The 15,000-nt window shown below is 42.2% G+C and overlaps 1 long non-coding RNA gene across 1 annotated transcript in view; it reads right to left on the reverse strand.

Moving 5' to 3' along the window:
• Positions 1 to 13,877: 13,877 nt before the first annotated feature.
• Positions 13,878 to 15,000, reverse strand: part of LOC147028323 (uncharacterized) — an 8,875-nt gene continuing 7,752 nt past the window's right edge. Inside the window, exon 3 of the long non-coding RNA XR_015056924.1 lies at positions 13,878 to 14,214. This is a non-coding gene — a long non-coding RNA (uncharacterized LOC147028323). The remainder of the gene's footprint in view (positions 14,215 to 15,000) is intronic.

Raw genomic sequence — 15,000 nt, forward strand, 5'->3', positions numbered from 1 at the left:
GTCTTCATTTTATGATGAATCTTCAAATTAAGAACAGCAAACTATGATCCTGATGGACCTCTCGACTGATGAATATGTTGTTATTGGAGTTTATACTGTATATCCGGTGGTACTCCGATTGATACATTTGCGCTACGCAGAGAAATGTTCTCTAAAACGAAGTTCTGGTTATTCTTGTGTGTTCACAGAAAGGACAAGAAAGTGGATGGAGAAGATGAGGCTGATCGGGAGGATAAGGATGTGGAAGATTATGATGACGACACTGACGAATGTGACTGTGACAATGGAGACGATGAATGTGAATGTGACGATGGACATGATGAATGTGATTGTGATGATGGAGATGATAAATGTGATTGTGACGATGACGACGGATGTGATTGCGACAATGGAGACGATGAATGTGTTTGTTCTGATGACGATGACGGATGTCATTGTGAGGATGGAGACGACGAATGTGTTTGTTCCGATGACGATTGTAATTGAGGACAAGGAACACCAGGTTCACAAGAGAGGAGGGGGAGAGGCTCTATTTTGTGTTGTACAACTTCCAGGAGTTTGATTTCATTTTAGTGATAGTTTTTCCAAGTAGTTTTTGATTAGATAAGGTGACTAGCACAGTCTACCCACCCTCCGGGTGGGTAGAGTTTGCACATCACCTGTTGAAAAGAGTAGTCTGTGTTACAAAAAGACTATTTTGATGTTTGTATGATGTATGTTTAAAGGGTTCTAAAGTGGTTAAACCAGTACAAAGGGTGTAAAGGTCGTACAGGCTCAAAAAAAAGGAATCAAAATGGGTCTATGGGGTTTCAACGGGTCTAAAGGATCTGCGGGTATAAATGTCGAAGGGGTCCAAGGATCTATGGGAGTTTGAAGGGTCATAAGGGGTCTAAACGTCTTAAGGGTCAACAGGGTCTAAATGAGCAACAGCAACAACAGAAGCAGCACGGTGTTTAGGGGCTGCAGTAAAAGCAGAACCCTCATTGTGATCATAGGCTGCAACAGCAACAGTAGCAACATGTTATTGAGGGGCGACAACAGCAACAACAGAAACAGCACGGTGTTGACGGGTCATACCACATGCGGGACCTCCAACAGGTAAGCACTCTTCAATACTTTGGGGCAGTTCGGATGAACACACTGGATGCAAACACAGCAAACCCCAAGATCGGGTCGTTAAGCTGAAATACATTTTGGGACTTGTTCTTTTATAGACATTGCTGTTAATACAGTACTTCCTTCTTTGAAGAATAATATTCTTAATTGTGGAGATAATTGAAATTATAATTTTGATGGGAAGGTCACTTATTCACATGGTCATCACCACGCAGGATAAATCACAAGAAGTTTAACTCCCCTCGCTTGGATTATTCACCTTTTTGTCGTTACCTGTTGCATCAGTGCATTCCCTTCTGTGCCCTTTCCTGAACAAGTTATCAAACTGATGAAGATATCAATGTATTTAACATTTCATAATTTTATTGTTTTTTTCCAAAGACCTCTCAGAAGAGGTGCTCGTTAACTCCCCTCCAACCCCTCGAATGAAGCTATCCTACCGGTTGGAACGTAAGTTGCCAAGATTCTTGCCTTACATTACAAGTTATTCCAAACTTTGTGAAACGACATGTTCTTCACCCCTTTCGTGTCCCATTCTGTTTGTGTCTCAGAAGCGTTGGGAACAAATGAATGTTTTGCTGCACTCTCAGCCAGACACCAAACAGATCATGAAATGGTGAAAGTCTGGCATGAGTGTTAATGTAACCATATGCAAGTCGGTATGTACAACTGGATGATCATTAAAATTAATTAAATCGATGAAGGTTGGTAAATAAATCGATGCGATTAAATTAATTCATTAAATCGAAGCAGGTCAGATGTCACGTGGCAATTTTCCAGCTTCTTCCTTACTTCATCATCTGCCGTGACCAAGGCGAGTGGATTCTCACCGAAACATCGCCTTTACCAACGAGTAGCAAGTTCAACTTTTTTTCAATGATAAACTTTAACTGTATTAAAATTAATTGTTTGAAAAACTTTAATGAAAATCCAGTAAGACTTTGTGATGAATAAAATCAAGATGTGAAATTGACAGCAAAAGAAAAGGAAAATTGAACTGAGATGCAGAAACCAATGGAGAGAGTACATTGTTTCCAGGATTGTGTTGGAAGGCATTATAATGATGAAGATTATGATGGCGGTGATATTTAGTGGTTTTTACTTCCTTTTGCTGATATGTGAGCAGAGACCCACAAAACGAGTTCTACCTTGACCCAGCACATAAGTTCTATCGTGGAGACTCACAAAATTCGGGAAAATCAGGAAAAGAGTTCTGCCTTGATGGCTCAAAATATGAGACCTACCTTGGAGAGTCGAAAAGTGTTTCTATCTTGGAGACCTTTGGAGTTCTAAACCTACCTATCCATGTTGTTCTAGGTTGGATTGTGCTTGATGATATGAGTGGTAAGTTCAGTTGATTAAAAATTAATGAAATTATATATTATTTAATTCGATATTAGACATGAAATTTATTTATCTATTCTTTTTCAGTAATATCAAGAAAGTAGTGGGAAGACCTGAGATTTATTGAGACATTTAATATCTGCTCCTTTCCACTTCTTCAAACTTGAAAGAACTGAAACTTCTTAAGACAGAACTGGAAGAAAAAAAAAAAAACACAAAAAAAACTTTGGTGAGTTGAAAGACTGTATTGACCTTTTATTATGATTGAACTGCTTAAAAAATATTCATTTGTTGAGTTGTTTTTAAAAAAAATTGTGTAATAATGATTAATAATCTTGAGATTAGAGTTGGGTTTGGGGTTTGAAGGTTAGCATTTGGGTTTTAATGTGAGGGTTAGGGTTGGGTTTGGGGTGTTAGGGTTTGGGTTTTAATGAAAGGTTAGGGTTGGGTTTGGGTTGTTTGGGTTTGGGTTTTAATGTTAGGATTAGAGATGGGCTTCATTTTCTTCTTTGATTTTAAATTTTGTCTTTTGTAATTCCTGTGAATAATATAAACCTAAAAACTCTTCTCTTTTAAATCATGTCGACAGAGGCCTGCAAAAGTATTCACCCGCTACCAATAATGCCACATTTAGATAAATTACGAATTATGCAGAAACAATTTTTCCAAATGAACTTTTTTATTCACAACTGAAGAGATCAAACTAAATACTGTTACAGCTGAAGGAGGTTACATGTCAGGAATACCTTCAAAAAACATGTGAAAATCAAAATTCACTGGTTGTAAAAGTATTCAGCTTCAGCCCCTTCGGTCAGTACTTGGTGGAAACACCTTTTACAGCAATGACTGCTGTGAATCTTTTTGGGGAGGTCTCCACCAGCTTTGCACAGTGAGATGGTGAAATCTTTGGCCATTCTTCAAATGAAAATTGTTTTAGTTCTTCCAAGTTTGATGGAAATCGTCGATGGACTGCAATCTTCAGTCTCACCATTCATGATCAATTGGGATCAAGTCAGGATTTTTCCTGGGCCACTCAAGAACATTTATTTTCTTCTTATTCAGCCACTCCAGTGCAGCTTTATCTTTGTGCTTCGGATCATTGTCCTGCTGCAATGTGAATCTCCTACCCAGTTTCAGATTCATGACTGACTCGAGCAGGTTTTCATCAAGGATTCTTCAGTACTTTGCACTGTCCATTGTTCCTTTACTTCTATTTCTATCATGATAAGCTTGGCAGTCCCTGATGATGAAAAACAGCCCCATAGCGTGATGCTGCCATAACGATGCTGGACAGTAGGGATGGTGTTGACTGGGTGTTGTGCAATGTTATTCTTGCGCAAAGATGTACTGCATTGAATTTAGACCAAAAAGTTCAATTTATGTCTCGTCTGACCATAAAACCTTCTTAATGATACAGTAAGCATGTGGAGTGATAAAACTTTCTTAATGATGCAGGAGGCATTAATTTTAATTATCATCATTCTCCACATATTTATTGTATGTATCATTAAGATGCTTTTTCGCAAACTCCATAAGAGCTTTTAGATGCATCTTTTTCAATCATGGCTTCTTTCTTATCACCTGTGCATAGAGGCCTGATTTGTGAAAGGAACGGGATATTGTTGATTGATGAACACTGACCCCCATCTCGGACATAGATCCTTTCCAATCTTTCAAAGTCATTGTTGGACTGACAGTGACATCCTGAACCAGTTTCCTGCTTGCACAGCTGCTGAGTTTGGAAGGGTGTGGTAGAGTGGGTAGCTCTGATGTGGGTAGAGTCTGGGTGGTATGATACATCTTTCACTTTTTAATGATGAATTTCACAGTACTCAAAGGGATAATGAGTGACTTTGAAATCTTCTTGTAACCCTCTCCCAAACAGTGTTTCTCCACCACTTTATGTCTTACTTCTTTGGAAAGCTCCTTAGTCTTAATGTTTGCCTTGTAGGTAGACAAAGTGAGTTGCACCTTGAAACTCCTTAGATAAGTTAGGGAGATTCAGTGACCTGAAATATAAATCCTCTTCAAATTTAAAGTCAATCGGATGTAAATTGAGGATTTTAGAAATCTCACCAAAGTTATTGACCTTTGGCTATGTTGACCTTTTGACGTTTTGACCTCAAAAACAATAGGCTTCTTCTTTATGACAAACCCGACCAAATGGTGAAGTTTCATGAAGACCAGTTTTAAATTGTGACCTGTTGGTGACAAACAGACAGACCAACAGACAGATAGACAGACAGATAGACAGACAGACAGAATAACAAAATTGACTCACCAATATACTTGAAAAATGTTCGATTTTGCAAGTAACAAGAAGAAGACGTCGCGCAGAGCACGGTACTTGCAAAATCCGTAAAACAAATTTGACCTCAAAAATAATTCGTGGTTGAATTCAATGAACAAATATGCAACTCCTCTTCAAATTTCAAGTCAATCGGATGAAAAGTGACAATTTTTGGAAATTCAGTCTATGTTGTCCTTTTGGCCGATGTTAACCTCAAAAATAAATGGTGGTTTAATTCTGTGACCTGAAATATAAATCCTCTTCAAGTTTCACATCAATCGGATGAAAATTGAACATTTCAGAAACACCACCGAGTTGTTGACCTTGGGCCTATGTTGACCTTTTGGTCTATGTTGACCTCAAAAATAATTTGCTGGATGAATTCAGTGACCGGAAATATATATTCTCTTCAAATTTCAAGTCAATCAAATGAAAATTGAGGATTTTAGAAATACCACCTTAATTGTTGCCCTTGGGCCTATGTTGTCCTTTTGGTCTATATTGACCTCAAATATAATTGGTGCTTGAATTCATTGACCTAAAATTTAAATACTCTTCAAATTTCAAGTCAATCAAATGAAAATTGAGGATTCTAGAAATTCCACCTTAGTTGTTGAGCTTTGGCCAATGTTGACCTTTTAAACTGTTGACCTCAAAAATAATAGGCTTCTTCCTTATAACAAACTCTACGATGTGGTGAAGTTTCGTGAAGATCTGGTTAAAATTGTGACCTGCAGATGACAAACAGACAAACATGAAAACGACGTCATGCCGAGCACGATACTTGCAAAATCCACCCTCCTCTCCAAAGGTTGCCATGGATACATCAAATTGTCCATTTCATTAAGATTAAAATTGAGAATCTTAATCAAAGCTCAGGTGAATATGATGAAAATTGATGATTTAGAAGTTTGACCTTGAGTTGACCTTTGACCTTTTGACCTAAAAACTAGTTGGTCTCCAAATTCAGTGATGCACTGTGCAATTGTTGCTTAATTTTCATATCAATCAGATGACAATTAAGCCTGGTGTTGGCTTAGTGGTTAGGGTGGCGGCTTGGGATCCAAGGGTCCTGAGTTCAAGCCCCGTTGGCTGCTGAATTAACACCAGGCGGTTGACTCAGCCTGTCATCCTTCCGAGGTCGGCGAAATGAGTGCCAGTGTTCTGGTCCCGGTGTATGCCCCGGTTAGAATAGGTGTACCATATCCCTGTGTGTCATAAGAGGCGACAAGGGTTGGTGTCAGGAAGGGCATCCGGCCATAAAACATTGCCTCAAGAAAAAGCGAAACACCTGCACAGCAGGGAAAAATGGCTGTAAAAAACGGTCATCAATCAGATGACAATTGACGATTTTTTAGAGGAAATTTGATTTTATAAGTTTGACCTTGAGTTAACCTTTGACCTTTTGACCTCAAAAATAGTTAGTTTCCCAATTCAGTGATGCAATATGCAAATCTTGTTCAAATTTCAAGTTCATCGGCTGAAAAATCACGATTTTAGAAATTCGACCTCAAGATGATCTTTGACCTCTGACCTCAAGTGCTATAGGCTTCTCAGTTGAGACTACCTCGACAGCTTGGTAAAGCTTCTTGATGATCGGTTTAGAATTATGACCGGTAGGCAATAAACACACAGACAATCAGACAGTCAAACAGACAGTCAAACAGACAGTCAAACAGACAGACAAACAGACAGACTAACAAAATTGATTAACCAATATAGTGAAAAATCTTCGATTATGCAAGTGACAAATAAACAAACAGACAGACAAGCCGGTAGGCGGCAATGGGTCGCCGAGCATGGAAACTATAGGATATAGAGCAAAATAGATGTCATATAGCGGATAGGGAATCACCTTAAGATTATGCATATCAAATCTCATCCAGTTCCATCTACTGATAACTACTCGATATCCATTTAAATGAAAAGTACCGAAAATGCGGTTTGAAATCGGAAATCCCCAAAGTTCGAGGGGGTGCTGTGGGTGAACAAAGATCTAAATCGAAAATACAGCTCGATCGTTTGTGCACAATGTATTCCAGATGATTAGTCTGAATTTTCATGACCATCCGACCGACCATAACCCTAGGAGGAGTAGCATTTGGCGCGAAGGCACCTCCAACTCTCGCATATTATCGATTTTTGCACTAATTGCCCTTTGACCCCTGACTGAAGCGAAATCGGTCAATATGTCCTGAGGCAAAGTTGTAGTACTCATTGAGTACCATGAACCTGCAAAGTTTCATTCATATCAATGCACTAACCTGGTCGCTTGGGGGCCTTCAATTTTCGCCAATTTTCGCGCATACCCTAATTGTAGGGGGCGCTGTGTGTAAAGTATTCCATATATCACAAAAACCGGAATATATTTGATAGAGCATCACCTGTAGATAATTTGTGCCAAATTTCATAACCCTACGTAGGATAATGGCTTTCGGAATTGATTTCGCGTGAACGGTACCGATTTTGAAGGTTTATCGGTTGTTGCTAGGGAACCAAAGCATCCCTAGCAACCATCACAATTTCCAAAGTTTCTGGGTTTGACTTCCGGTTCTGGGTTTGGAGCATTGGCAGGTCTACATAACATGGGGGCTCCCTGCTGACGTTCTCAAAGTTAAGTTTCTGGTCGTTATCTGTCCCGTTTTAACTGTTTATTTTCTCACCGACATGTTACTGTGTGTTCCTAGTTCGGTTTTGTTTCAAAAATCGGTGCTATTTTGTGAGATTTCATTGAACTTGTTCTTACTGGGTGCTTGAGGCCTATCCTTGAGGCCTGAGGCCTACCTTTTGTTCCCCTCGGTGTACGATCGTGTTTATTTGTTTTTCTCCCCATTATCTTCAATTTCTATCTTTCCCACTTTCTTAATGTCCCCCATCCCAACGAATCACTCTATTTCTTATCTTTAAAAAAAAATAAAAATAAAATAAATAAAACGCGACCTTTTTCCGATTCTTCTTCTTCTTCATGTCCTCTTCTTCTTCCTCCTCTTCTTCTTCCTCCATTTTTTCCACAACTCTTCCATGACCTAATCTGTTCAAAACTCTCTCAAACATTAATAATAATAACAAAAACGATCTCTTATAATGCTTCATCTTCCTCTTTCACATGTGTGGTACTCTTTACTGTATCAGAATGCACTACTCTTCCGCTATTTAAACAGACTGCTCTCTATTCGACCTTTTCTTCATACCTTGCCGAAAAAAATCCAACTGTAACAGCGTTTCTTCTCTCCATTCTCTGAATTCGCCTTTATTGCATCCCTCAAGAAATGTGTTTAATCGCATAACTGACCTAAAACTTAAAAAAAAAAACCCAGTTTGCTATGAATGTTCGCTTTCCATCAACCATTCTTTTTTTTCCAACTTCAGTGCCAACACACTCCTCTCACCCCTCATTCTCAAAACAACCATCCCACTCTTCTCCCTCCAAGCCTCCCTCTCACCTCTCTCAAAAACAACCCCCTCACCTTTCTCCCACCATTCATCCCTCTCACTCATCCTTCCCAAAGTTGCCCCCCCCCATCCACAAAGCTGCCTCCTTCCACTGCCCTCTCACCTCCATTTCTTCACTCCACCTCCTCAAATCCTCAACTGCCTTCTTCCCCCTCTCTTGTCCCCCCTCTCCCCCAGCACCACAGAGCCTTTTCTCCTCATCATTCGGTCCCCTCCCCAAGCTATTCTGCAATCCCCCACACTCTTTCAACAACACTCCTTACCTCCCCCTCCCGTCCCTTGTCCTGCCCTCCCCCTCGCCCCCCCCCCCCCCCGCCCCCCACGCCTCCTCCCCCACCTCTTCATTAAAAATATGGACCTCAAATATCTGGGGCCTTTGCTCAAACCTTTCAGATCTTTCCATGCAGGTTGCCACTGACAAACCAGACATAATCAGCCTAACAGAGGCTTTTCTCCCCCAAGACGTGTCTGACTCCCAAGTATCTCTCCCTGGTTACTCCCTCCTCCGGTTTGACAGACCTGAGCCTCGGCCTGGGGGAGGTGTTGCTCTCTTCATCAAAGACTCTATTCCTCACTCTCCATGCACTGCCCTCACTCCCCCACACCCCCAGGAATACTTCTGGCTACGGCTTCCCCTCAACTCCCACCTCATGTTTGTATGTGTACTGTACCGTCCACCTAACAGTGACGACTCCATCTACACCTCACTATCCGAAAACATGGACCAAATTCTATCTTCTCATCCAAACTCTCTCTTCCTCATATGTGGCGACTTCATTTGTCATCATGCCAGTTGGCTCGGTGTGGGTACTTCTCTCACCTGTCATGGCACTTCAGCAAAAGCTTTCTGCGACTCATTGGGACTGACTCAATTGGTCAACTTCCCGACCCGGATCTCAAACAATGGTACTCCATCTCTTCTGGATCTGATTTTGACAAATTTCCCTGACAATATCTGCTGTTCTTACTCCACTCCAATCGGTTCTTCTGACCACATCCTTGTCAAATTGGACATCTCTGGCTGTTATCAGAGAACCATCTCACCGCCGTCGAGTCTGGCATTTCACTCAAGCTGACTGGCAGGGTCTCCAAGCAGCCCTCAAACTTATAGACTGGTCTCCTATCACTACTTTCTCCAACATCAACTCATCCTGGGAATTCTTTCAAAGAAACTTGCTCTCCCTCATGCACAGATTTATCCCCTCTCGTCTTCAGTTGTCCAACCCTTCCTCCCACTTGGTTCACTGAAGCTTGTGGTGAGGCAGTTGTCCTGAAAAAACTTGCCTTTGCCTCATGGAAAGCAAACCCAACTGAAGGCAATCTCAGTTCCTTCCATAAAGCTCGGAACAAGTGTGTATCCACCCTCAGGAGAGTCAGAAAACAACATCTTTCTCATCTCAAGTCTGAACTCTCAAACCTCTCCCCCTCCTCAAAATCCTGGTGGCGTCGAATCAAATCTGTTTCTGGTGTATGTTCCCCCTCCATCCCCTCCCTTACCTCAAATGGCTGCACTGCTGATACTGCACATGAAAAAGCTGAATGCCTAATCTCGGTGTTTGCAGCTAAATCTTGTGTCCAAAACCCATCACTTTTTCTACCCACCTTACCCAGTTGCACCCAACTGTCCCTGGACTCTGTGTCCTTTTCTTCTGACAAGGTGGAGAGCTTGCTGTCAAACCTCGACTCAGATTCTGCAACCGGTCCAGACGGCATCAGCCCACGTGTCCTCAAAGCCTGCTCTTCTGCTCTTGCTCACCCTCTCTCTGTTCTATTCACCCTCTCATTTGCTCAAGACCATCTGCCATCTGCCATCTGCTTGGAAATCAGCAAACATCACTGCCCTGCACAAAAAATGTGCAAAAACAGATCCCTGCAACTCCAGACCAATCAGCCTTCTTCCAATCATCAGCTAGGTTATGGAATCCATCATCGCTTCAGACATCAAATCCTTCCTCTTCTCCAATGGCTTGATTTCTCATCATCAATTTGGTTTCAGACCAGGTCACTCAACCCTGGATATGCTGCTTCTGCTCTCCCAACAATGGATGGAGGTCGTCAATGCCAGACAGGAAATCCGAGCCGTATCCCTGGACATATCACGTGCTTTTGACACAGTCTGGCACCCTGCCCTGCTCACAAAACTCTCTTCCTATGGTATCCAAGGCCATCTCCACTCATGGTTCGCAGACTTCCTCTCTTGTCGCAGTCAGTGTGTGGCCCTAAATGGAGTTCTTTCATCCCCCCCCCCCTTCCTGTCCAGGCTGGAGGTCCTCAAGGTAGCGTTCTGGGCCCTGTTCTTTTTCTGGTTTTCATCAATGATCTCTCTGACTCTCTGGAAAATCCTCTATTTATCTTTGCTGATGACTCCACCCTCTGCCGTACCATCGGTCATCCCTCAGACCGGCAAGCAGCAGCTTCTTCGCTCACTGCTGATCTGGATAAAAGCACAAACTGGTCCAACACGTGGAACATGTCTTTCAATCTGGACAAATCTCATACTCTCACTATGTCTCTTCGAAAGGACCGTTTAGAAACCCCCCCCATCCACTTTCTCAACAATCCACTGGAAGAAGTCCTTTCTTTCAAGCATCTGGGTCTCACTATCTGCCATGACCTTTCCTGGGAAAGCCACATTTCAAACCTCGCCTCCAAAGCCAGTCGCTGACTGGGAATCCACTGTCATGCAGGGTCCTTCCTTGGCCCACCTGAGCTCCTGACCACTTACAAAGCTTTTGTCCACAGCCTGCTGGAGTACTGCTCTCCCCTCTGGGCTGGTGCTCCTGCATCCCACCTTTGTTGGCTTCACGCTGTATAAACCAAGGCATTTTGGATCATTGGCATCTCCCGCAATGAGGCTGAGTCTTTGGGCCTCTCACTCATTCACCGCAGGTTGGTCGGTGGTCTTTCTGTCTTCTACAGTCTCCTCTCCAGCCTCGCCCCCCTGCTCTCTCTGTGATTTGTCCCCACCACATTTCTGCAGGGCGCTCAAGGTCCGCCAACAACCCCCTTCTCGTAAAACTACCAAAATCATGAATCACTGCTCACCTTCACTCTTTTATTCCTCTTTTTTCCCACCTTTGGAATAAACTCCCTCACTCTATTCATTCCCATTCTTCCCTCCAGGTCTTCAAAACAGCTGTTCACCACCACCTCTTATCATCGCCCATCCAAATCCTCGATCTTTTCTTCCCCCGATAATCCACCCAAGCCCACCTCCTTCAACTTCCCTGCTTTCCTTTCTGAAAGTCTCTGTAATGTCCATCTTCTATTCCCCATGTTCCCCGTCCCATCCCTCTCCCTTCCACAGATCTCCAAATGTCTCTGTTCCCCACTATCTTGTCCTTCCCACTTCCGCCCCTCTTGTCTCATGCCCCCTTGATGTGCGTTGTGTGTTAGTTCTCATACGAGCCTCGACAAGGTATACAAAAAAAAAGCACTAGGTCATAAGATGTACCTACCACCTGAGTTTGGTCAAAATACGCCCACGTTTACTACCAATTATGCTGATGACAAACGACCAAACATCCAAACAAACAGACAAAATTACTGACAATAAGGGTCACCTATTTCGGCGACCCAACAGACAGACAGACAGACAGACAGAATAACAAAATCGACTCACTAAATACTTGAAAAATCTTCAATTTTGCAAGTAGCAAACAGATGAAAAATAACTCATGGAGTGACAACTTGGCAAAACGGAACGGCACTTCATAGAGAACACACCTCCACCGGGCTGAATAGTTTATATTTTGTATGCCACTGATAGGTCGGATCTGATTCTGGACCTTAACCAAAATCAAATTGGCTTGTTCTTGTCACCTAACCAACTCTTCCACCTCGTTTTGTCACAAGTAACCAACAACTTTTCGAGTTGTAACAACAACAACTGGGCATCCTCCATCATGCAAAGTCCTTCCTTGGCACACCTGAGGTCCTGACCACATACAAAGGTTTCATCTGCAGCCTGATGGAGTACTGCTTTCCCCTCTGTGCTGGTCCTCCTGCCTCATACCTTTCTCAGCTTCACGCTGTGCAAACCAAGGCATATCGGATCATTGGTATATCCGTGATGAAACTGAGTCTTTGGGTCTCTCACTGCCTCACTTTAGGAAGGTCGGTGGTCTTGGCTTTGTCTTGTCCATCTCCTCTCTGGCCTCATCCCCCCCCCAACCTCATGCTCTGTCTGTGATCCCCCCATATTTCCACAGGATGCTCAAGGTCCACCAGCAATCCCCTTCTGGTGAAACTACCAAAATCAAGAATCACTGCTCAACTTCACTCTTTCATTCCTGTGTTCTCCCACCTCTGGAACAAACTCTCAGACTTTCTTCAATCCCACTCCTCCCTCCAGGTCTTCAAAATAGCTGTTCACCACCATCTTATCTTCCCCCATCCAAAACCATGATCTTTTCTCACCCCATTAATCCACCTCCTTCAAATTCCCTGCTTTTCTTCCTGAAAGTCCCCCTGTACTGTCCATCTTGTTTCACCCGTGTAGCCCACCCCATCCCTCTCCCAACCACAGATCTCCTTATGTCTCTGTTCCCCTCTTTTGTGCTTTCCTCTCCCACCCCTCTTCTTTAACATGCTTGGTCCGATTTTGTTCATACTTGAAACAAGCACAGTACATGATGGCATACAAGTGCCCCTCACTTTATTTTGTGATGTGATCAAAGATGGCCGACTGGTAGACTGGCGGCCATTTTAGTTGTACATAAATATGAGTTAGCCCTTTAACTCCGTATAGCAAAATTACTAAAACAACTGGGGCTGTGACATTTTATGTCTTTTTCTTGTTTGTCCTGTTGTATTTCTCTGCGCAGCTGTCGGTAAATCATCGTTCTTTTCCTCTTCCACGTTCCTTTCCTTTCTCTGGTTCCTTTTTGTTAATCCCAGAAATGCTCTACTTTTGACTTCTGTCATTGTTTTGTCCTCTCCCACCTCCATAGCAAGTTCCAGAGAATGTTGGGTTAACAATAAGAGAACAAATGTTCATTAAACAGATGTCCACATGTGATGGGTGACCTGGGACTTGTGAACTGTACCATCACACTAATTATAAGGCTTGGAAACTGTTTACCTTTCATGATTCCCACAGCCAGATGTTGCATTATTTATATGGCCTCGTCCTGGGACACAAACAAATGTGCAAAGCCTGTGGAAGATCTCAGGGTGCAGGTCATTCATTCAACAAAAAGTTATACATCAAAATGCCCGTGCAGGTTTATTAGTGCATGCATGTGTTTATATGCATTTTCACGTGCAAATTCTAATTTGTTTCCAAATTAACATTATCTACACTCTTTCCGAAACAGCACATTGTAAATATCTGGATGGAAAAAAATTCAAATGAAAAGAGAAACATTTAATTTCAAGGCTTTAGTGTTTACAAGGAAATAAATTAATCGACTAAGTGCATCCGGGTACTGTACATTTTAAAGGTTTAACATGTTTCGTTGAAATAGAATAAAGTATTGAAAACACTAAAAATTATGTTTTCATCATGTAACTTTAGAGTATGTTCATTTCACTTTTGTTATATCCCCATATAAACACTCAGGAGGCAAATATCTTTGTCCTTAATAAAATGTCACACCTCTTCATCGGATAGTGCTGAAACTTCATAGATAGCATTCGAAACCTTCATATATAGCATTCGAAGATAGCATAAAATTGAGTTGGATAGGTATGTATAAGTAGTGGGGAAAAGGTAGGACTAAGATGTTGGCATGATTACACAGGCTTAGTGGGCATAATAGCCCTCCTCCTGCATTGAGGTTCCTTGTATAATCTGGATAAAAGACAATATTGTATTGAGAGTAAGGAATGACATTTGGGGAATGTAGAGGATTCTGTATGGATTGAGAGTACAGATTTGTAGGATGAAAGATACTTGTCCAATACATTCATAGGGCTAATAGTACAAGGGAAGACCAGGAGAGAGGGGTTCATGAAGATTTCAGAATGGCCAGTGGAAGGGAGGAGTGTTGCTTGTCCTGGATTGTGTCCTGGAATGGGGACAGAGCAGAACCGAAGACAATTTTCTAAATCAAATCCAGGATTGATTTTTAAGTTGGTTTGTAGAAAAGCCTACGAATATGGGGGGGGGGGGGGGGCGAGATGCGGTGTTACATCTTTTAAAGTTTTAAGGTAATGATCCCAATATTGTGGATGAGGTGGAGGTCAGAGAACATCTGGAGACAAGTGACCTCAAAATTATTGTTACATACACTATGTTGTGATGTGTAATACGGGATAGTGGAGTAAGGTTGTTAGATTTCAGGAAGGCAACCTTTGAGGGTATGAGAAGAGAGTTAGGTGGTCTAAATTGGGAAGAACTAACATGTGACAAATCTGCTTCACTGAAATGGGCAACATTCATTGAGCAATTGTGTAGGGTGCAGAGGTATTCTCCAGTGATGTGTAAATGTGGAGGAAGACAGAGACTAATGTGGATGAGCAGCAAGGTAAGTGGTATTATTAAGTATCAGCAGAAGGCATCCGTTAAGTACAAAGTAACAGGAGTAGAGTCCAGCTTACATCAGTGTAGGAGTAAAAAAGGGATAGTTGTAAATTAACTCATCCCTCCAGGTCTTTAAGACAGCTGCTCACCACCATCTCAGATCATCTGCATCCAAAACCATGATCTTTTCTACTCTTGTTAACTCCCCCACTGCAAACCCACCTCCTTCCAAGTTTTCCTTCTGTATCCATCTTGGCCACCCCATACATCCTCCCCTACCCCTCATTCCTCATAACTTCCCTTATTTGTTCAAGTCTTCCTCTATTTGATC

This window comes from Eptatretus burgeri, chromosome 4, assembly GCF_056783735.1.
Source record: "Eptatretus burgeri isolate ZD-2024b chromosome 4, Ebu_testis_v1, whole genome shotgun sequence".
In the NCBI taxonomy this organism is placed as follows: Eukaryota; Metazoa; Chordata; class Myxini; order Myxiniformes; family Myxinidae; genus Eptatretus; species Eptatretus burgeri.